The following is a 25081-nucleotide window of genomic DNA, read 5'->3' as shown; positions in this document are numbered from 1 at the left end:
CTGTTATAGCAACACTAGATAACCAACACAATTACTATTACCTAGATTTTTTTCATTTCTCTGATCATAGGTCTTGAACCACAAAACTGCATTCCCCATTATGTGGTATTAGACCCAGTAATCTCCATTCTAATGCCCATTTATTGACTAACTTCTTTAAATGGTATGTTTTATCCACAGCCTGGAATTCCTTTCAGTCTGCAGTTCTGGATCAGCTTTACCCTCCTCCCAGTTGTTTCTATTCTGTCCCAGTTAATGGAAATAACTCAATATCCTTTCTGTAGAATTTAAAAAAAAAAAGTTTTGAATACATTCCTCCTAGAAATCTTTTTCCATATTATTAGACTCTAAATTATTTAAATGCAATTTGTTAGTGGTTTTAATTTTAAAACCTAATTTAGCATTTTAATAAATAATAACATTTAATATCCATAATAAGGGCTCACCATATATAAAATATTTAATTTCTTAACATAGCACCTATATTTTCTCATAAAATAACTAACATTAATTGTTGCTGTCTGTATCCCAAACTCTATTCTGGGCTCATTGTGTGCATTAATTCACTTAACCCTACAGAATTCCTATGAAACATGTACTATTATTTGCCTCCATTTTACAAATGAGGAAATTGAGATGAAGAGAGGCCTCATAGCTAATAAATGGGAAGGTGATGATTTGAACTTGAACAGCCCAGTTCCACAGTCATGCTCTTAACTACTCCACTATTCCATCTCTTCTTAAAATGAAGCACAGAGCTATTACTATGAGATACTACACATTCTTTTGTTAGTGTTGGCAGCTCACACAATGCAGGGAAGAGCTGAGGAAGGTGTGGCCCAATAAGGAATCTTCAGACCCAAGGGGAGTTGGGAGGAAATGTTTGATAGACAGACCATTGTACTACACAGAATCACGAGCTAAGAAATAAATATGCTACTGTACTTCATTCCGTCATTTTAGTTCTTTCCCCAGTTATGATAATATCAGAGGCTGGCTATATAGCCCATACAGAAAATTTGAGAGGAAGTTGCTCACTGATTTGGTAAAGTATCTAGCAAAAAGCAAAACATCTAACAAAGCCTAATTTCTTTTTGTTATTTGGGAAAATATAAAAATTCATACCAACAAAATGTTATTAGTTATTTTTTATTTTATTTGAACATAACGTTAGTGTATGGTTGTTAGTTGCCATTGAGTTGATTCTGACTCATGGTGACCCCATGTGTTACAGAGAAAAACTGCTCCACAGCGTTTCCTTGGCTTTAATTTTAAAGGTAGCATATCTCTGGGCCTTTTCTTTTGTAGTACTTCTGGGTGGGTTCGAACCACCAACCTAATATGTAGATCTGTGTTTTGTTATGATGGTTATACTTTGCTGGTAAAACTGAGGTTCTGGAGTGTCGTTTGAACTAGGATAATTCTGAAAAAGATTCCATGATGTGCTTTTTCCATTTACCCTCAGAAAAAATAACATCAAATTATATCTATCCAGGTCATAAAATCTGGCAAATTGAGGAGAAAATGATGAAATTGAATTCCAACAAGACACTGATGAAGAGGCAATAGTTCTTAATCCTAGCTGGCATATTTTCTGGAAAGTGCGCAGGGAAAAATAAGACCTATAGGATTGGAGTTGAGAGGTCTCGGGAACGTGTATTTAAAAAAATTTTTCTAGGTGATTCTTATAAATCTAAAAGTTTGAGAACTATTGCTACAGCAGGCCAGGCTACCAGCCTCACAAGAAATTGAGTGATTCATCAAATAATCCTGTTTCTAATCCCTACTCTCATTCTCTGGGTGGAAAACTGGAAGAGGAGGAAAGGGTGGAAAGTAAAGGAACATTTATAAATGTCAGTCCACATGTAGAGGTTGTATTGTCCTTAGGGCTCTCATCCCAGCTGTCCATCAATGGAACTTGTGGAGGGAAATATGTGAAAACCATGGAAACAGAACCTCACAGTAGACACTCAACTGGAGCCACTAAAATGTGATTTCCACTTGGTACTTTGAGTAGGAGACAGAGCCAGCCGTGAGCTTGGACCTGGTTTATTCTGCATTCCACCCATTGCTAGCCCATCTTCCTATATATTATGGCTAGCCAAATAAAGAAAGGGAGCCTGTTACTTCTTTATACATTATCAGTGGAAGAAATGTTTGAACCTCTTAAGTATGTACTTAAACCTGCTCTGTCTAGACCAACAGATACTCTTATCATCAATTGATAGATGAAGAAATTGAGGCTCAGAGAATGTAAATGACATGTGCATAAAGTTAATAAAGGGTAGATTTGAACTACAGACCAGCTAAATAGGTCCTAATGTTTGAATAGGTTATGTCTGTCATACTTTTATGGGTAGAAATATGTCTGTGATGCCCATGTTTAATTAATTTTCATTGAATGAGAATAGGGGAAAGATGCTGGCAAGCATGTGTGGCAGAAGCAAATCCGTTGTGATTTCCCTATTCTGTCTTTGGTTGGCACCTGTTTTCTCTTTAGTTGCTGTCCTACCTGGTGCCTGGTAGCACACACCACACCCCTTACTCCCATCTGTGCCTTGACTTCTCTCTTTCACATGGTAATATACTCCTCCTCTACCCTGGACCCCCAAGATACAAAATCCTGCTGTGCAATAGTCCGATAAGCTAGTCCTTGCTGCTATCTAGCTAATAAAGTATCAAGCAATATCTTAACCAAGTTAAATTAAGTGTTTTCCTAAAGAAATATTTTCAGGGCTCCAGCAGCCCCTGATATGAGTTCTGTTGTCTGTCAGGGATGCTTTAGTGTGTTTAAAACCAAACAGGAAAAGTTAAATCCACTTACATATAATGACAGCCTTGAACATTGGCATTTAGTTAAATACCCTCCAGGGACATTCAAGTCAACACTGAACACATAGAGGTTCAAGTCAAACACACACACACACACATACACACACACATACAGACTGATTTTTCTTCCCCAGCTTCCCTAGATGCCCATAATATTTAAGGCCATGCTGGTATAGGGAGACCCTCCTGAGAATGGAGCCGTTCTTCTGGGAATTTGCCCTATGGGGCCACTGGCATTTCCTAGCCCACTGGAGGAGAGTTGAAAGTGACAACTTTCAAGAGTCTCTAGGATTTTAGTCAGCATAGAACCCACAAACCCAATCTTTCAATATAGCAATTTTTTTATACCAGATTCAAGATACCTAAGAAATAAAGTGTATGGAAAATTGGATTTTCTCCTCTCTCTGTCTCATTCACATCTGAAAATGTCTATGCTTTGCAAGAGGCAAGGGGCATTAAACAATAGTAACTGCTACCACTGGTAGTTTAGTATCAACAAAGCATTTTCATATACCTCGCCTGCATTTATCCTCACAATGGGTATTATTTTTCTACTTCTTTTAGATCTGGGATTATGCTGAGGCTCAGAGAGGGACTGTGACTGTTCCAAGGCCACCCAGCTGCAGACATGACAAATAATTTAAGATTTTCATTTGTTTGCTTCTCATTTTTCCAATCTCCTTTGAGATGGTAACTTGGCCTTTTTATTCTTTGTGATGGTGTCAAAATAAAGGTGAACCAAGGACAAGTTCTTTTTTGGATTTGTTTTCTAATGTGATCCCCTCGAAGGGTTATACCAGGGAAGTGGAGAGAAGGGGAAGGGCAGCTGCAGTGAGTAAGAAGGGAAGGGGAGATTTCCCCAGGAGAAGGCAGCTGTGGTTTGAGATACTTTGGAGTTGATGCCTTGGGGAGAGGGCAAGACCTCTTTGGGGAATGACAGGGTGATTCAGCTAAGGAGAATGGACCATAAGTTAAATCCACTTCCCAGATTCCACAAAGATTTCCTACTCCAGCAGATAGGCACAAACTTGCCTCTCAGAGACCATATGGGTTTGGACGAAGACCATGTCAGCTGTCATCAGAGACCCGAGAAACCTCACCATAAATGTGAGCTTTGCCTAAAATTCCAGAACATTGATATCATCTGGGCTGGGCAGATAAACCCCATAGTGACTGTGATTAGATTTGGTAGAACAGGGTTACATTCAGATTGAATTTTGCCCGAAGGAGTGAATTTTTATAGTAAAATTTAAGCCTATTAAGTTGGGGTGTCCAGCACTACAAATCTGGGTGTCATTCCATAGCACTTACCATTCTCAAAGTTTACATTTACGTGGATCTCAACAGCGAAAATCAAATAGAGTCATTGTTCAGTACACTCATAGCAAAAGAGAAATGTAGGCTCTGTCTCTTATTCAGTATTTAATTCTATGACCACAGACCGTACACTGTTTCTGGATGCCTAAATCAGTCAGGTAATACCAGAGGTCTAGGATGTCCTTATGGGCAGGGCTGAAGGCACAAATGGGTCTCATGAAACATGAAGTTGACAGTTTCCTATGGTGGGGATAGTGGCTTATAAAACACACTAGAGGAGGCTGCAGGAATTGTTTAAAAATCAAATTGTTTATTAGATTTCCCAACTCCTTGAATAACTGCTAATATTTTCTAGGCGGGGATGTCTACATATAACCCTCTGCCTTTTGACAGTGAAACAACAATTTTATTGTTGTGTTGCTTGCAGAGCAAAAACAAAACAATGGATGATTCTGTGTTTAAGTAAAAATCTTTGATCCCCAACTTCAATTAAATTGAGGCTCAGAAATAGTCTACACATTTTCATATGGTAAAAACAAAAAGGAGGGGGTACTAAACAGAAAACCCCTCTTGCTAATCCCTTATCTCCTCTTCCTCCTCTTTTTCTCTCTTCTACGCACAGACCTTGGAGGAACACAGCAAAACCACAAATTACTGTGGGGTGCAACTCCTAGTTAATAATGACATCCCGTAAGTTAGCAAAAATCTGCCAACATCTGCAAGCTCCTCTACAGAGTTGTGAGTCAAAGTTAAAAATCATGTGTGACAGTGCCGTGGAAAATACAATTGATTCCAGTCTGATTGTGTCAGTTCCAAACAGAGGCAATATTGATGATGCTGAACAGTAATCTTATTGGGCCTGGACCCAACTGAACATTGGTCTTTGTCAACTCATTATTCCTCTATCAGAGGGATCTCCGCAGATTGATCTTGCCAGCACCTCTTGATGTGTCTCACAAATCACTGTTCTGTTGGCAGGCAGATTTGAGTATTGCACAGTAATTGCTGGGGCTTTCTTCCCCTTCCTCTCCTCCTCACTCTCTGCCAGAGACAGTGACTACATATTGCAAGTCATTGTCATGTGAAAGACCAAAAGGCTTCTCACAAGATAAAGTAGGTAAGTGTGCAGTCCTCGCTGATGCCACGAGCTATGGCCATACCACAGATGCTGTTTGATTGGCAAAATAAAGTATTAAACTATCTTTTTTTTTTACCCTTTAGGCAGTTAATTAAAAGTATTCCTGAACTTTTTAGAATTCTGCAGCATCGATTATATAAAACTTTGGCTTGGTAGTCAAAAGGTATATTTTGGATGATTAGCTCTCTCTCTGCACTTTTACCAAATTTGAAAAGTCTGTTGTCTTATAAGTAGTGAAGCCTTGGTTGGAGGGAGGCACAAGGCATTGAGTATAACAGTTTTGGACTAATGACATTGTCTTTTGTGATCTGATCTACCCTTCCTCAGGGCTAATTTGACATTACTGCATAGATATAAATGCCCACAGAAGACAAAATTATTAATTCAGTAACCCAGTAAGTTACCAAAACCTAAATGGATTTCTAATGTTCTCAGTTGAACTGGTCAGGACAAGGTCAGACCTTGTAATGGTGCGACAGTTTGCCTTCTTTCTGGATCACAGCCTTTCACAGGCAATGTGTGTCCATGGGATTGCCTAGCACCAAGGAGGATCCAGGATCATGTGGTTTCAGAATGTGTGTTTGACATCATGTTTGTCCTAAATAGGAAGGACTTGGCTGATATTCTGAAAATTCTAAGTACTTGAATAGCAACGAAATGTAAACTCTAAACTTCTTAAGCAATCAGTGCAGAAAGGGCCCATAACCCTATGCCTTCTGTAATTTACAACCCTTTGATAACCTGTGGTACATATAGTAACCACCTACATTTTCCACCTCTGGGGTTTAGTGGGAAGTGGCTATCCCACTTATAGTGCATGCTGCTGCAAGGCAAGGACCTGTGTAAGTGTTTGAAATGAAAGAGATGGGTGTGTGCTGCAAATTCCTTTTTTTTTTTTTTTAAACAGTGTATTGTACGAGGTGGTGCTGAATCAGTATTTTTAGTATGAAAAATATGGATTTTGATAAAAAGTTACTTGGGTCACGTATGTCCCATGGACTCTGAGGGTAGAATTGGTGGTACGCTTATGTCCCTCTGGACTCTGAGGGCAGGATTGGTGCGATGAGGCAAGAAAAAAAATTCCTAGTACCTACCAAAAATTCAAACACACTCAAGGATTCAGTATGCATTAAATTAGTGAAAACTCATGATATCAAAAAAAAAAATTCAAAGTAGGAAATAATTGGGTCTTAGAAGGGTTAGTTTAAACAGCAGGGACTATTTACACGTACGGGAGACTAAAAATGAAGTTGGTGAGAAGCTTCTTTCCTTCCAACTCCTGGTTTCCCCCTCTGGCTTTTATGCTTCCTTCACTCAGACCAGAATCTCTTGAAGAGTTAAAACCAAAAACCGGTTGCCATTGAATCAATTCCAACTCATAGCGATCCTATAGTGATCCTGTAGGACAGAGTAGAATTGCCCCACAGGGCTTCCAAAGAACAGCTGGTGGATTCGAACTACCGATAACCTTAATGCAGTTGAAAATCAGATGCAGTACCCCACCTTTTTTGTCTTGCAGTTTATTGTTTTTAAAATTAGTCGTTTTTTTCTTTTTCGGTAGGAGCCACACTTGTTCAACAAACTCCATCACGAAGACATTTGGTGATCCACTGATTCCAGAGAAACCGAAAGTTTTACAACCTCCCCACTCTCCTCCTTGCACAGAGCCTTTCCTTGTTCCCTACCAAAAAAACCCAAACCGGTGGCCGTGGAGTTGCCTGACTCATGGCGATCCCATGTGTGCCAGAGTAGAACTGTGCTCCAGAACGTTCTCAATGGCTGATTTTTCAAAAGTAGATCATCAAGCCTTTCTTCTGAAGTCCCTGGGGGTGAACCTGAACCTCAGCAGCTGAACGCGTTGACCGTTTTCACCACCCTGGGACTCCTCTCTGCTCCCTACTCTGTGTCAAAGACTATAGCTGATGAAAGTCTGTATCATGAATCAGGCTGAAAAAAAACTGATGTTGCTGTGTGGATTTGACTCTATTTGCTTTGCACACTTCCGTGGGTTGGAGAAGGTAATCGTTCGGGTTTGAAAGGCCTCCTGCTGGTGGCAGGCAGGATGGGGAGGTAAAAGTAAACAAAAGATACTTAGATAGGTCAGGTTTACTTATTCTAGCAGAACTTGAAAGAGGTTTGCACTAGAGTATTCTCAGTGCAGACCATGGAGAGCTGACTATTTAGAGCCCCACTTGACACACCACCATCACAGGTACCAGAGATGAGGGTGAGAGCAAAATCACACTGTCTCCTTTCCCTCTTTCGTGGGCGCTTTTATATGGGTGAAAACAGCATAATTGGGTCATCATGGTAGGTTTTAAAGATGAAGTGAGCCTTTCAAGGATTCCTGCTTTTTCTTGATTTTAAGTGAGAATGTTGGTGTGCCTGGGCTGATTATATATGTGAAAGGACTCCTAAGTAAAAAAATTGTGTCTTATTTCTTGGAAACCCTGGTGGCGTAGTGGTTAAGAGCTATGGCTGCTAACCAAAATGTCGGTGGTTGGAATCCACCAGGTGCTCCTTGGAAACTCTATAGGGGCAGTTCTACTCTGTCCTATTGGGTCGCTTTGAGTCGGTAATCATCTCGATGGCAGTAGGTTTGGTTTGGGTTGGGTTGGTCTTATTTCTTGCTGTTGACTTATCATAAAAGAACAAAAGTATTTTTTCTCCTCCTGTTCTTGAGTTGGCATCCTTCGCCACACCAAAAGAGCTTGATCACTGTAAACAGGGAGCCAGCTATAAATATTAGAATATACCGAGCACAGTGTTCAGTGCTTTGAATGCTCCATTACCATATATCATTACTAAAAGAAAATCAAAAGCAAGTGGAGGCTTAACCAAATAAAAATGACAACAAAAATGTCATACTTAAAATATCATTTTTGGGGGGTCTATTTTGTTATTTTATTTCTTTATTTGAGGGTTTGTATTTTATTGTTGGTTTCTGGTGATTTCTCATGCTTTCTTTGGGACATCTGCTTTAAATGGTAACCCAGACCCGCTTTAAATGGTAGTAGGCTTTAAATGTTTAAATAGAATTATTGAAGAAAAGAAAATCCAGGACCAAGGAAAGCAGGAGAGGGATCTTAGGTTGTCTTAGGCAAGCTTTTAATGCTGTCATGGCCACAGATACAGTCGAGGCTGTTTGATGACTTAATAGTTGCTTGTGGCCTTCAAAGTTCTAAGAGATAAGATGCAGGAGACAGCTAACATTTAGGAAATTTAATGCTGGCTTTAATTCTACCCCAAGATAGTCATTTTAAATAGGCAATTAAATGACAATGCAAGAATTCTACCATTCTCAAAACACCCAATTCAGAAAACCCTATTAAATACATTTCTGGAGTTTAACTAGATGAGTCCCCCACTTCCATCCTTCCGGACAGGAGATGTCTTGTTAACAGGTTGGCCTGAGCACCGAAAAGGTATCCTACAATTCTTGCTTTGGGGCCTATACTTCTTACATCAGGAATCAGAACAGGCTTCATGGATGTGTAACAAGGCCTTGTGCTTTGTTTAATGTTATGTGTTTGCCATCTTGAAATTCTTAATAATATTTGAAGAAGACATTCTACATTTTCTTTTTGCACCAGGCTCCATGCATGTTGTAGTCAGCTCTGTCAGGAACCTCTGATTTGCTACCAAATTGCTTTCTTCCTCTTTCCATCCTTTACCAGCAGAAGGACGGTGGAGATTTGTAGGTGCAGATACACATGGGGAGGTGTTTGGCCTTAAATATGTCTCATGTCCAAGGCCCAGAGAGATCCAGCATCGTGTTCCAGTTCACATACTGAAACCCTCCTATGACTCATCAAATTGCCTTTCCAATGCTCTTGTAATAAACTTCCAAGGGAACCAGTCAACTTTTTATCATTTAATGTAACAACAAGCCCATTTCATTTAAAATTGTACTTAGACTTTCCACCGATGTTAAAAATGACTTACAAAAAATAAAAATGCCTCTTCTTTCTTGAAAACTATAAAAAAAAAAAAACAGAAGCTTCATAATAATATTCCTTGGATATAGATGGGCAGAACATTGCTACAGTCAATAGCAACCCCACTCTCCCATAAAAATTCCACTTCTAATTTTTAAATCTTGTCTACTACAGTACCATTTGCAGATGGTTAAAACAAATTGTTTAAATTCTGATAATATTTGGCAATATGACCCTGGTACGGTAGTGGGTAAGAGCTATGGCTGCTAATCAAAAGGTTGACAGTTTGAATCCACCAGGCACTCCTTGGAAACCCTATGGGGCAGTCCTACTCTGTTCTGTAGGGTCGCTATGAGTCAGAATTCACTCGATGGCAATTTTTTTGTGTGTGTGTGACTGTCAAAACTGTCAAAACTTAGTTCCTTAGAGAACATACCTAGGTTGTTTTTAATGGTTATGCTAGTCCCCAGTCCGTAAGACCTGGCTTTGTCCAAATGCTTGCCATTCGGACTTTTCACCCAGAATTTCTCTCTGTGGTACTGTGCAGAAACTCACTGCTGAGGTTCCAAACAATTACTGTTCTCGCTTTGCAAATATTTGCATGATTAATTTTTCCTGATGTCTGTATTTCCAGCCCTGAGTACAAACAGCCTTTCGTTTCAAACAAGTAAGGAGGCACCCTGAGGGGTAAGATCATACATTTTTATGAACTTGCTGATGTGGAAATTTATAATTTTTACAGAAAATTCCACTTTTTCTAGAGCAAAATGTAAATTTAATACCTGTGAAAACTGCTCTTAATTTTCACAAAATAAAGCGACAGCAAGAATAAAACATATTTATATTCCTATAATTTTTAGGCAGAGCTCTGTCCTCTTTATATTTACAAAGCACCTTTCCCTACAATAGGAGGTGCTTATAATTTTGAGATTTGTGTGTTCCTGTCTTACAAGGGAGAACTCTTGGGCAGCGTTACAAGTTATGAAAATAATAAACAAAAGAAATAAAACCTAGTTATTAAGCACTTTGGGCAAAATTCCCTGATGTGAGAAATCAATGCCAGCAATTTCTGTGATAATGGGTAAATCATCAAGACAGAGAAGATATTTGCTTTTTCACTAGTGAAGGGAAAGAAGAGAACTTTCCTTCTGTGAGATTCTAATGCAATACATTTGTCATAATTTTGTATTTTGAGCCACTGAGAAAAATAGAGAATCTGTGATCTTTTAATCAAAGAGTTTTGACCATTGACCATTTAACTCATCGTGGGAGTTTTAAACTGGGTAACAAGTTTAAACACCTGTCTAAAAATGTAGTCTTCACGTTCCACATTCTGGTGGTACATGAGATGATTTTCGGTGATCCAAGAGTGAGCCATTTTTTTGTTTTGTTTTAGTTCTGTAGTATTTTAATGTGTGTATGCATAAATAGACATATGTGTGTGTGTATGTACATGTGTCAATTAGCACATCAGCCTAAAGTTTCAGCAAATCTTATTACCACTAATTCCTGGAAACACCCGTAATATCACCCAATCTTACTATTTTCCTACTACACTCACGGCCCACCCACCATTGTATCACTGCTAAATTGCAACCTCAGTCTCCTAATTGGCCTCGCTGCTTCGACTCTTGCCTCCTCCTCACAAGAATCAGAGACGTACTTTAAAAACCTAAATTAGATCATATCACCCCTCACCCTCCAGTGGCTTCCATTTCATTCATAATTAAACAAATGTCCTTGCCACAGTCCACAAGATCTGCCTGGTCTTCCCTATAGCTACCCACCTGACCTTATCGCCTACCATTCTTTTCCTCTTTTACAGTGTGTCTGCCCCAGGCACATTGGTTTCTTTGCTCTTTCTCAATCATGCAAAACAGGGCCTTTGGACTTACTTTTCTTTCTCTGTCCAAAATTGTCTTTCCTCAGCTATCCATCTGGCTTTCTCTTCCTCACTTAGTTCATGTCTTTGCTCAAAGGTCACCTGATTTGGCCCCGCCTTTGGAGCCTTCACTTTCTATCCCCTAACCCTGCTTTGTATAGAAGTTATCCCAGTGGTAGATGGAAACTGTCCTCCATTGTAGTTATCCTATCCCGTATCCACACGCTTTGCCAGGTGACTTTGTAACCTCCCCACTCTAACTCTGGGTGTGGCCATGTGGTTTACTTTGGTCGATGGGATGTTACCAGATGTGATGCAAACAAATGCTTGAAAAAGCTTGTGCTCATTTCTGTTAGACTCTTACTTTTCTGCAGCTTCCATGAGTACATGCTGGAGAATAAGATTCCGAGGAAGACTGAGGTACCCAGTCATCCCAGCCAAGGCATCATAGATCAACCAACAGCCAGCTGACTTTTGACCATATGAACAAATTCAGCGAGACCAGAAGAGCTAAACAGCCAAGCTCAGTCTGAATAAATGACCAACAGACTCACAGAGGAAAGACAGGCTTAGTATTTGGCAACATTCCGTTTTAGAGTGCTTTGTTATGCTGCATTATTATGGCATAACATAGGGCTTGCTATATCCTCTGTGACATATTACAGTTTTTAAATTTTTCCTTTTCTAGTGGAAATGCTCTGTTATATTAACTTTCAGTGAATGATATTTGGCACATAGAAAATATTTATTTAATAAAAGTTTAACAAACTCAATATATTCTATGGACAACATTGTTTAGGATAAGTATAAAGTAGGTAGGGCTATGGCAATCCACCTAGGCCACATGAATTGCAAATGCAACTGTAAGATGCTCTGGATTTGGCGGGATTTGGCGATCTTGATGTTAGTCCACAATGATCAAGGCTTGGTAAACACTGTCTTGGAGCCCTGATGGCTTAGTGGTTGAGAGCTCGGTTGCTAACCAAAAGGTCAGCTGTTTGAATCCACCAGCCACTTCCTTGAGTCGGAATCGACTTAAGGACAATGAGTATAAATACTGTCTTAAGGCACAAGGATTATGTCATTTCCTGTTTTAAATCTTCCTAATTAGTCAAGCAGGGGTAGGGATTGGCAGATGTTTTTTTACAGAGCTTCTACAGACATTTTCTATAATTCTAAAAGTTATTTGATAAGCAACTTTGATACAGGATGTCCTGATATGTATTATCAGTAAAATGCTATGATGACATTTTCCACAATACACAATCACAAAGCACTTTTACCACTGTTGTCTAATATTAAGTGATGGATAGGCTGAAGTAGTTCTTATTTAGTAAACTGGTTTTCTTTGTTGAATACAGTTATTTATTGAGCACCTAGAATATATTCATTATTAATCTGGGCACTGGCAATACAAAATCAAAACAGGCATGGTTTATTAAAAAATCAAAAGAATCACACATTTTTTTAAAAGTACTCAAAACAATTTATGATAAGTACTGAGCTGGGGAGGAGCCCTGGTGGCACAGTGGTTAAGAGCTTGGCTGCTAACCAAAAGGTCTGGAGTTGGAATCCACCAGCCGCTCCTTGGAAACCCTATGGGGCAGTTCTACTCTGTCCTACAAGGTCGCTATAAGTTGGAATCTACTCAATGGCAAGCGAGCTAGGGAATGGGGAATTTTTACAACAATAAAAATATATGATCTCTCACCAGCTAGATAGGTACTATAAACAGGTTTTTTTATAGATAGTCAAAAACTGGAAGAATTTGCCTTGACTTCATCCATTGATGCATCAAACCCCATGTCACCCAATCACCTACCACTGAGCATTTATCTAATAATCTGTAATTTGTTCAAATGCTTGTGTGTAGTTGTCAACCACAATATACCCAGTTTTCAATAATAAAAAAGATAATCGATGGCATCCACATAGCACACTAAATCACAATAGCAAGAGCTGAAAAGCAAGACTTCCGTCAGGTAATTTATAAGGGCAAGAAGAAGGAGTGACTTTCTTGACTTTTTACCACTAAGATCAGGACCGTGCCATACCTGCTTTGCAGAACATAGCTACTTAAGTGTATATATGGTTGAGTATGGCCCCACATAAACTTGTGCTAGATGAAAACATGATGAATTTGATACTTTATTGCTAATGTCCAAATTAGCCAGAAGTGCAAAGATGAGTTGAACAGCTGTGGTATGCTGGGTCTCTCCCACATATGCATGTATGTTGTTGTGCTATGTGCTGTCGAGTTGATTCTGAATCACCGAGACCATATAGGACAGAGTGGTACTGCCCGATAGGGTTTCCTAGGCTGAAATCTTGCAGGAGAAGATCTCCAGATCTTTCCTTCTGTGGAGCTGCTGGTGGGTTCAAACTGCCAACCTTTTGATTAGCAGCTGAGCGTTTACTCATTGAGCCACCAGGGCTACTTATACATAGGGATAGAGTACATATATGTATAGTATGTGAAACCTCCCATTTGGCATTTCCTTTACACATTTCATTATTATTTTAAAGTTTTATATTAACTCAGAAATTTATTTTAGGAATTAAATAAAATATTTTAAAGCAAAAAAAAAAAAAAAAAGACTTAACGGGACTTCTGACTCCGTGATTTACGTGTTACTTGAATGTCACAGGGTGACCTTATTGCCATAAAATACGCACCAATCGAATAATTATATGTAAATCAAATTTATGTTTTATGAAATTCTTCCCTTCTCTATATTTTTTATAGAAAAGGGAAGAATTTCATAATTTCTATATTTTTTATAACAAAGGTAGTATATGTTTTTTTCTGTTTCGCTGCATAACAACTTTTTCCTCTTTGGGACTAGAGAAATATGATTGAAACCCATAATCCTAGCATGCGAGGTGAATATCTAAGAGGAAGATAGTATTCATGTTCCCCAAATATGTTTCAATCCCCCTCATCCTGTGGTACGTCTGAGTGAATTAATATCTGACAGAATAGACTTTGAGAAATTCTATCTAATGTGTGTGTGTGTATATATATATATAGATAGATATATATGGATCATGGCATTTTGCCTGACTCCCCCCCCCAAAAAAAAACATCATTTCATTCACAAATTAATCAGTTCAAGATTTATTGAGCCCTTACCATTTCCTGACTCTCTACTTTGTGGGGGAGGATGATTCAAACATGGTCTTAATACTGTTTATAATTTATATCGTTTTAATTTTTGTAATATATAGATTAGTTATGAGTAGATAGTACTGAACAAAAGTGATAATAAAAAATCAATTTCAATTTAAACACCCAACAGTAAAGGTAACAAAACTTGTAATGAGACAGCGAACACTGTATTACCTGAGAAGGCGGAGGCTGGATGTGTTTATCCGTTATTCTTTTTTTCTCCTATTTCTTCTTCTATCATTCTTCCATTATTTCCCACTTTATTTCTTACTCTTTTATGTCTCAATTCACAGTCAAGATGCATATATGTATATCTCCTCACTATCTTGTAAATTGACATATCATTTTTATACCATTCTACGGTTGTGTTAACCCAGTCATATTTTAGACTACATTTTTCCTACTTGGCTATTAGCTCCTTGAGGGCAAGGATTGTGTTTATAACTTTTTTGAAACCTGAGCACCATCCCTTGCACAAACAAATTGTCCAATAGTTCTTTGGCAATTTGATTTAATTTGGTCTTCATAGCTGTCTACCAATAACGCTCATGATACTGAGCATTGCTAATCCCATTGGTGGCCCCAAGAGAAAAGGGAGGTAAATATCACTGCATTACACAAACAGGAGAGAATAGGATACAGTACCTCTTAGGGAGAATCTCTTAAGCCCACTTCCAAACTGGCAATCTGGCTGGAGAGAAGTCATTCTTTGAGCTTGGGCTGAGATGATATATTTGACATGTATACTCCACTCTATTTCTCAACCATCTGTATCAAAAATTTTCCATGATTTAAATTTGATTCAGGTGGAGAAGCATCTGGAAATCATGATAGTATTTACTGAACATCATAAAATATTGGCATATGAAGCTTAAAATTATGTAATGTACCATTTTGTGCTAAATCAGATGTCATCTTACGCGAGATTCTTCTATAGATGAAGAGTGGCAGGTGCCCAGTGTATGAGAAAAAGCTATGAAAGAAACAGTTTAAAGAGACCTTATTTCTAAAAATTAATGAATTAGGAAAAGTCTACATTATTCTATTTTAGTGGTAATCAAACCAAACCCACTGCCATCCAGTCAACTGGATTCCAAATCATAGTGACCCCATAGGAGAGAATACAACTGCCCCATAGGGTTTCCAAGGCTCTAACCTTTACAGAAGCAGACTGCCACATCTTTCTCCCACAGAGTGGCTGGTGGGTCCGACTGCCGACCTTTCAGTGAGCAGCCGAGCACTTGAGCCACTGCACCACCAGGGCTCCTTATTTTAGTGGTAGAACCCCCAAATCCATCTACCAGAACCACCGTTTAAATAGCATAAACGTGTATCAAACTGAAATGTGACTTTTTGTTTAAGAGCAACTGCATAATATTATATTTCATGGACTGAAAGAAGGAAGTAGTAGTCTGGATGAAATTATTTCCTCTTTTTTAAACTTAAAAAAAAAAAAAAGTGAAATAATTGGTTACAGCCCTGTTACTGCAGTTAGAGAATTATTAGAAGAATTTGGGATTAGTCTGACTCTTTTGTTTTGCACATTTCTAATCCATCTTGGTATTCTGAAAAAAAAAAAAAAAAGAGTAATAAAGAGAACATCTGTTGCTATTCATGTCATTTTTCATCTACCTCAGGTTCCATATTTGTTTAAGAGGGCCTCTCTCCCTTTCATTGTACTTCCTGCTCTGACGGGGCATATATCCCAGCATTGGGGGCTGGGGGAGGGGGGATAGACACACACAGAAAAGAAATTAGGCAAATTAGGCTAATCTTGTAGGCCAGATTAGCAAATAAAATATTAGACTCCCAGTTAAATTTGCATTTCAGATAAACAACGTAAATTTTCAGCATACGAACACTCCATGCAATATTTGTGAAAAGATTAAAATGTAATAGAGAGTGATTGGGGCACTACTTAAGCCGGTTTTGCAGCTGGCCCTTTAACAAAGATACAGGTCTTTGCACCAATTTGCACCCACAGGCCTGTGGCCAGACCATTTCCTACGTTCTCTTGTGTCTTCTAATTCTGCACCTCAGTCTTGGCTTATCTAGACTTTGCTTATTCTCAAATTTCACCTTCCTTAAACATCGCCCTGCAAAGATGCAAACTCACATTAATTCCTTCTTTTATAAATTACCTTTACAGTTGTTATCTCCTAGAAGCTGGTATGTGGAACTGACCAATGCTGCTCTGCAGTCATGTTCATGAATTCTCCCTTGTATGCATCTCTTGTTTCTCCAGTTTGTAAGTGCACAGATTAACAGCAAAGACTGTGGAGTCACACAGTCCTGGGTTCAAATCCTGGTTGTGCTACTGTGGGATCTCACACTGGTTACTTGCTGCGTTTGTTTCCTCATTTGTAAAGAGAGGAATAGAGTTCTTATAAAAATTAAATACGATTCTATATGTAGAACACCCACACAAAGCACATTAGTTTTTCTTCTCCTTTTTCCTCTTCTTCTTCTTATTTCCATACAGTTTCTGGCATAGTTCAGGATTGGGCAAATTGTTAACCAATACAAAATTCCGGTAGAAAGTGATCATTGAAATGAGCAATGGCCTCCGTAGTTCTGCTAATTTCTTACATGTGTCTGGCCTTCTTTTTGGTGGTAGTGAGCATTCCAGAATGATTTTGCTTAATTTTCTCAGAAAGAAGAAGTTATGATTACATTATAAACTGGGAAACAAAAAACAGGACCATAATTTAAAGCAAACTCCCTCCCCAAAACAACAACAAAGAAATAACAAAAAAAATTTCTGTATTGTATAAATTAAACGCTATTCATTCCTATCCCATTTGGAAAGTGTATTCCCGGAGGATAGAATCTGTTTCTTCTGTAAGAGGCCTTCTTTTAAGTAGACAAGCTTTGGGTCACTTGTGAAAGCATCAAGTGACAATCATGGTGATGGCACTGTGATGTTGTGCCCGAGAAAAATTGGATTCTACTGCAGAGTTCCAAATCTGATTTTTGGCAGGAAATTACTCATTTTATATTATCCTTTTCAAACTAGTGCTTTTGGTATTATGTTAGTTGTTGTAGCTCTGCCTGTAGCCAAGTTTGTAAATTGAATTCCACAACATGACTTCTAATGTTATGAGACATGGAATCTTTTGGGTTGAAATAGTGTATGCTTGGTCTTGCCAAGAGAATATGGGAAAGTCTCATATGAAATGATGTGTCTTACCTGCATCACAGATTAGTGAAACCATAGAAATCATTATTGCTTTAAGTCTATAGTACATTTATGTTATTATAAATCTATACTACATATTTCGATATAAAAATCATGAAAGAAATACCTCTGAAATAACCCCCTAAATAATAGTGTTGCTGATCTAAGAACTACATTAGAATAAAAGCCAAAAATTATTCTGGACATGGTATTCTATCTTTGGAAAAATAAATCTGGGATAAATAAGAGTATGTTAGAATTAAAATGGTTAAAAGACCATGGATGGAAAAGGAAAGACAAATTCTAGTAACCTTATAGTTTATTTATCTACCTTTTATTTTAAACCCCAAATAATAAGGACATTTGGGGACAAAACATGCTGGTCCATAATGTTTTACACAGTGTGATGTATTAACTCATCTCATTTTTAGATAAGTTCTCCAATTCTATCTGGAGTAGTAGACAACCTTGAAGACAAAGAAAAGGCCTTACCTTCCCCAAGAGTCTTTCCTAAATGACTGGATGTAGTATCATTTCTTCTCCTACCCTGGGAGAAAGTCTGTCTATTAGAATAATTTAAGAGTTAAACAAAAGGCTCAGGAACAATGGTATTCCAGAAAGCTAATATGCATGACCCTAGAGCAGTGGTGTGTGTGTGTGTGTGTGTGTGTGAGAGAGAGAGAGAGAGAGGTTGGCAGTTCAAATCTGCCAGGCACTTCTTGGAAACTCTATGGGGCAGTTCTACTCTGTCCTGTGGGGTCGCTATGAGTTGGAATCGACTCGAAGGCAGTGGGTTTGTTTTTTGTTTTTTTTTTTTTTTGATGCTTATATAAAGAAGAGCAAAGGATACTGGACTTCAAGGAAATAGGATTTAGGAACCTCTCAAATGAGAGAAATGGGGAGGATTAGCAGAAACACTGGATAAGGAAAATAGAGCAGGGCAGATGATGAAAAGCTAAAGGAAAAGTTCTGCTTCTGTACTTAACATGTGTGAAAAAGGAGGAAACTGAGGTTCAGGAGAGTTAAACACTTTGGCTAAGGTCCTGCAAACTAGTAATGGGCAGAGCTGATATTTGAATCCTGCTCCAAGGATTGCTCAAGTTTCTACTGCAGCCCCTGAAACAGACCAAAAATGATCTCTATCATATCCTGGACTAGAAAACGATACACTTAAGAATTAATATACAATTTATTTTAAATTCCTCATCTCAAATTGCCTTGGAATGGAAAAGCTCGGTTTCCGTTGCCAGCCCAACGTGTCTGTCCTGGTTGCCTGGGACAGACACGAGCGGCAGTGCGCGCCAGCATGGCCTCTGGGAACACCGGGCTGTCTTTTCACTAACAGTCTTGAGCAGCCTGCAGTGACCTGCCCTTCAAGTGGTGGTTTAACAACTTTTGCCCAAGCACTTGCTGGCTCTTTGTACATCTTTAATAGTTTCCTTGACGGACTATGAAGAACTGCCAGATGACAGTTCTATTTCATTTTTGTCAGTGCCTGGTGCTCCTTTTTTCTCCCCGGCTTTTTCTCAAGGGCATGATTCTATAAGTCAATGTGGCAATGTTCGCGATGGGTATTGCTCTTTCAACCACTGTATATTGATGCAGTGTGAGCAAGTCACGGACATGTCAAGATTTCAGGCCTTCAAAAAAGTAATCAAGGAGTATTTTATAAACTCTAATGTCCTTTCCATTGAAAGCAAATTGAAACTGGGGATTGGGATCTGATATTAAGGGTTTACTTGAAAACACTGCTGCCAGAGGCATAAAAAAGCCGCTTTGATTAATATACCGTAGGATTTTGTTCGCTTGGAAAAAGCACAAGTGATGTGCTTTTGTTCCCCAAGTTTTAAATAAAACATTTGTCATTCTTGCACTCTGTTTATTACTAATTGCACAATTATTTTATTATACGGCCCCAGAAAAATATTATTTGAGATTCCCACTGCATAGTCTATGTTTTAAGTAAATAATCACTTCAGTCAAAAATTATTTATTAAATTACATGTTTCTTCAACTAAACATAATTGAGGCGTCAAGTTTTTTTTTTATTAGCATTGCATAATGAAATAATTGCAAGATTAGTAATAAATTTTTTCTCTTGTGATTTAGAAGAAATAAAACACAATTACTAGAGATTTCTTTAAGAATGTGGGATTCTTGAAATTGTTTTCATAAAATTATGCGGATGTTATGTCATATATTTCTTCTCCCAGAATGACACAAACAAATGAAATGGCTTTTCCTTGTCATCTGCATGGAATCAGTACCACATTCTGTGTGGCCGTGTGGGCTTCTTTATGTATTGTTTCTTTGGATTGTCTCAGTGTTGACAGGACAGATTAATTTTCAGTATTAGTATCCTGATACGGTGAAAAACACTTTCATACCGGCCATTCATTTTCATATGTTACAGAATTTCAGCTTTTATACTATGAGTAGAGAATATCTTCTAAGCTAAATGGTGTTTTTTTAATGATTTCATAATAAGTAAATGCTTACCCTGATGCCCACTGTAAGGCATTGTCTCAGCACTGTGAGGGATATGAAGGCAAATCAGATATGGACCTTGCTTTCAGGGAGCTCCCCATCTAGCAAGGTTTCCTGCTAGCAAGGGGGATAATGCATATACATGGATGAGTAAAGTACCAACTGACGAAGGAGACATTGGCAAAGTGATACGCATTTTCAGAAGAAGATAACAATCCTTATGGCTTGGGAGTGAGAAGGGTGGGTGTCATGAAAGGGAGAATATCAAAGGGACTGGCATTTGAGTTTGAAGGGTAGGTATTAATAATAATAGCTAACATTAACGGAGCTCTTAGGTTGCTGGTTACTCTCTGATTCCAAAGTCCATGCTCTTAATCACTAAACTGTATAGGATTTGTTTATGGAGGGACCTGGGGAGTAGATATTCTGGGCAAAGGAAACAATACGAGTAAAGATATGGAGGTCGACTGGGTTCTCTCCTCTAAATCATTTGTACACAGAAACTTTGGTTCTGGTGTGTACAGAAGACAAACAGCAACTGGTAGTTGTCTAGTTAGTAGTTTGTAATGAATGCCAACCACAATATGTGCCCTAAAAATAATTAGACATAGTTACTGCTTTGCTATAAAATATTTTGGCCCTGCAATTATATATGATGTATTAGCAAAACGCCATACTCTATTCTTACAACTATAAAATTCTAGAATTAAGCGCCAAGTGTACCAAGAAATAGAAGAATCATAAGAGTATAGTCAAGACCCTCCTTTTTGTTGATGTCGTTAGGTGCAGTCGAGTGGGTTCCAACTCATAGCGACCCTATTTGCAATAGAAGAAAATGCTGCCCGGTTCTGTGAAATCCTCACAATACTTGCTATGCTTGAGCCCATTGTTGCAGCCACTGTGTCATTCCAACTCATTGAAGGTCTTCCTCTTCTTCGCTGACCCTCTACTTTACCAGATACGATGACCTTCTCTAGGGACTGGTCCCTCTGAATAACATGTCCAAAGTACCTGAGATGAAGTCTTGCCATCCTTGCTTCTAAGGAACATTCTGGCTGTACTTCCTCAAAGATAGGTTTGTTCCTTCATCTGGCTGTCTATGGTGTATTCATATTCTTCACCAACACCATAAATCAAAGGTGCCAATTCTTCTTCAGTCTTTCTTATTCACTGTCCGGCTTTTGCATGCATATGAGACAACTGAAAACATCATGACTTGGATCAAGCTCACCTTACTTCTCCAAGTGACATCTTTTCAACACTGTGAAGAGGTATTTTGCTGCAAATTTGACCACTGCTCCTGTAGGGGTTGATCGTGGATCCAAATAAAATGAAATGCTTGACAAGGTTAGTATTTTCTCATTTTATCATGATGTGGCTTATTGGTCCAGTTGTGAGGATTTTTGTTTTCTTTATGTTGAGGTGCAATCCATACTGAAGGCTGTGGCCGTTGATCTTCATTAGTAAGTGCTTCAAGTTCTCTTCACTTTCAGCAAGCAAGGTTGTGTCATCTGCATATCTCAGGCTGTTAACGAGTCTTCCTCCAACCCTGATGCCCCATTCTTCTTCATATAGTTCAGCTTCTCGCATTATTTGCTCAACATACAGATTCAGTAAGTATGGTGAAAGAATACAACCCTGATGCACACCTTTCTTGCTTTTAAGCCATGCAGTATCCCCTTGTTCTGTTTGAACAACTGCCTGTTGATCTATGAACAGGTTCCTCCTGAGCACAATTAAGTGTTCTGGAATTCCCATTCTTTACAATGTTATCCATAATTGGTATGATCCATACAGTCGAATGCCTTTGCATAGTCAATAAAACACAAGTAAACATCTTTCTGGTAGTCTCTGCTTTTAGCCAAGAACCGTCTGACCTCAGTAATGATATCCGTCTTTGCATGCCCTCTTCTGAATCCAGCTTGAACTTCTGGCAGTTCCCTGTTGATGTGCTGCTGGGACCACTTTTGAATGATCTTCAGCAAAATTTTACTAGTGTGTGATATTAACTACATTGTTCAATAAATTTTGCATTCTGTTGGATCACCTTTCTTTGGAATGGGCATAGATATCAACCTCTTCCAGTCAATTAGCCAGGTAGCTGTCTTCCAAATTGCTTGACAGACAAATGAGCACCTCCAGCATTGCATCTGTTTGTTGAAACACCTCAGTTGGTATTCCATCAATTCCTGGAACCTTGCTTTTGTCCTTTCTTCCAGTACAACTAGGACCTCTTCCTTCAGTACCATCTGTTCTTGATCATACGCTACCTCCTAAAATGGTTGAACCTTGACCAAATCTTTTTGATACAGTGACTCTCTGTATTCCTTCCATCTTCTTTTGATGCTTTTGTATCATTCAATATTTTCCCCATAGAATCCTTCATTATTGCAACTCAAGTGTATTCTTCCTTTTGGTTTTCTAACTCCAGGTCTTTGTGCATGGCATTTTAATACTTTGTATTCTCGAGCTGCCCTTAGTCTGTCCTTACTTACCTCTCCAGTTTAAATTTCCCCTTTAAACCTTATGGTCCAGCCACTTAGGTTACTGTTCCTCCTATGTGCCCAGTCCTACCCCACAACCCTCTGCTTTTGTGTGTGTTGGTGCCTCTAGAACTGGCTTGACTTAGAAAGATTTCCTTGTAGCAACTAGAGCTCTTAGAACCACATAAGGTTTTGTGGATATTGAGTGATATGCATCCTGATCTTTTGAAGAATAACATCTTGAGTCTTTTGTGGGCCCTTTCTATTAACTTTCTGAGATTACTTACCCAGAAATGATCTGAAAAGATTGTGTACTTTTCAGATCAAGTTAACAGGGTGTAAACCCCTCCTCCAGCCCCTTTCAAGGGCCATTCCTCTTTAGTTTATATTAGAAAATAGGACTTTTTATTTTGCTCACCCCTGGAGCTATTCTCTTTCCAGTATTCCACACCATACCACACATTCCTTCACAAATACTGGTTTTACAAAGATCACTGTTCAGTTTTCTGCTTTTCATGCTTTGGCTGTCCTGTTTTCTAACTTTGGAAAATTCTGGGGAAGTACCTCCCTTTTCATATTGTTGCCTTATGACCTATCACCCAGTATTTAGGAAAGTCATTTGGGCCATTCCACTCCTATTAATTTACTCAAGAGAAATGAAAACATGTGTCAATACAAATATTTGTGTGCAAATGTACCTAAAGGCATTATTAAGAAACTACCAACTATTTTCCAAAGTGGCTTAATTATTTTGCATTTCTACCAGCCATGTATGTGAGCTCCTTGCCAACACTTGGTAGTGTTAGTTTTTCTAATTTTAGCCATTCTACTAGGTTTGTAGACCACCAAGTCCTTCTTCCTAGTCATAGTCTGGAAGCTCAGCTGAGACCTGTTCACCATGGGTGAACCCGCTGGTATTTGAATACAGGTGGCATAGCTTCCAGCATCACAGCAACACACAAGCCCCCACAGTACAACAGACAGATGCTGGAATTGATGGAATACTAATTGAGATGTTTCAACAAACAAATGCAGAGCTGGAAGTGTTCACTCGTCTGTGACAACAAATTTGGAAGACAGCTACCTGGCCAACTGACTGAAAAAGATCTATATTTATGCCTATTCCCAAGAAAGGTCTTCCAAATGAATGTGGAAATGATCAAATGATATCATTAATATCACAAGCAAGCAAAATTTTGCTGAAGATCTTTCAAAAGCGGCTGCAGCAGTATATCAACAGGGAACTGCCGGAAATCCAAGCCAGATTTAGAAGAGGACGCAGAACCAGGGATATAATTGCTGATGTCAGATGGATCCTGGCTGAAAGCAGAGAATACCAAAAAGATGTTAACCTGTGTTTTATTGATTATGCTATGGCATTCAACTGTGTGGATCATAACAAATTATGGATAACATTGCAAAGAATGGGAATTCCTGGACACTTAATTGTGCTCGTAAGGAATCTGTACAGTGAATTGTAAGGTGATCCAACAGAATGCGAAATTTATTGAACAACGTAGTTAATATCACATGCAAGTAAAATTTTGCTGAGGATCATTCAAAAGTGGTCCCAGCAGCACATCAACAGGGAACTGCCAGAAGTTCAAGCTGGATTCAGAAGAGGACATGCAAAGACGGATATCATTACTGAGGTCAGACGGTTCTTGGCTAAAAGCAGAGACTACCAGAAAGATGTTTACTTGTGTTTTATTGACTATGCAAAGGCATTCGACTGTGTGGATCATACCAATTATGGATAACATTGTAAAGAATGGGAATTCCAGAACACTTAATTGTGCTCATGAGGAACCTGTTCATAGATCAAGAGGTAGTTGTCTGAATAGAACAAGGGGCTATGGCATGGTTTAAGGTGAGGAAAGGTGTGCGTCAGGGTTGTATCCTTTGCCATACCTATTCGATCTGTATGTTGAGCAAATGATCTGAGAAGCTGGACAATATGAAGAAGAACTGGGCATCAGAATTGGAGGAAGACTCATTAACAACCTGCATTATGCAGATGACGCAACAACCTTGCTTGCTGAAAGTGAAGAAGAATTGAAGCAGTTACTGATGAAGATCAAAGACCACAGCCGTGAGTATGGATTACACCTCCAAGTAAAGAAAACAAAAATCTTCACAGCTGGACCAATGAGCAACATCGTGATAAACGGAGAAAAGTTTGAGGTTGTCAAGGATTTCATTTTATTTGGATCCACAATCAACACCTATGAAAGCAGCAACCAAGAAATCAAAAGACGTGTTGCATTGGGCAAATCTGCTGCAAAAGAGCTCTTGAAAATGTTGAAAAGCATAGATGTTACCTTGAAGACTAAGGTGTGCCTGACCCAAGCCATGGTATTTTCAATCGCATCATATGCATGTGAAAGCTGGACAATGAATAAGGAAGACTGAAGAAGAGTTGACACCTTTGAATTGTGGTGTTGGCAAAGAATAAGGAAGTTACCATGGACTGCCCAAAGAATGAATAAATCTGCCTTGGAAGAAGTACAACCAGAAGGCTCCTTAGAAGGAAGGATGGCGATACTATGTCTCACATAATTTGGACATGTTATCAGGAGGAACGAGGACATCATGCTTGGTAAAGTAAAGGGTAAGCAAAAAAGAGGAAGACCCTCAATGAAATGGATTGACACAGT

This window comes from Loxodonta africana, chromosome 10, assembly GCF_030014295.1.
Source record: "Loxodonta africana isolate mLoxAfr1 chromosome 10, mLoxAfr1.hap2, whole genome shotgun sequence".
NCBI classification, from domain to species: Eukaryota; Metazoa; Chordata; class Mammalia; order Proboscidea; family Elephantidae; genus Loxodonta; species Loxodonta africana.
This window is presented reverse-complemented; position numbering follows the sequence as displayed.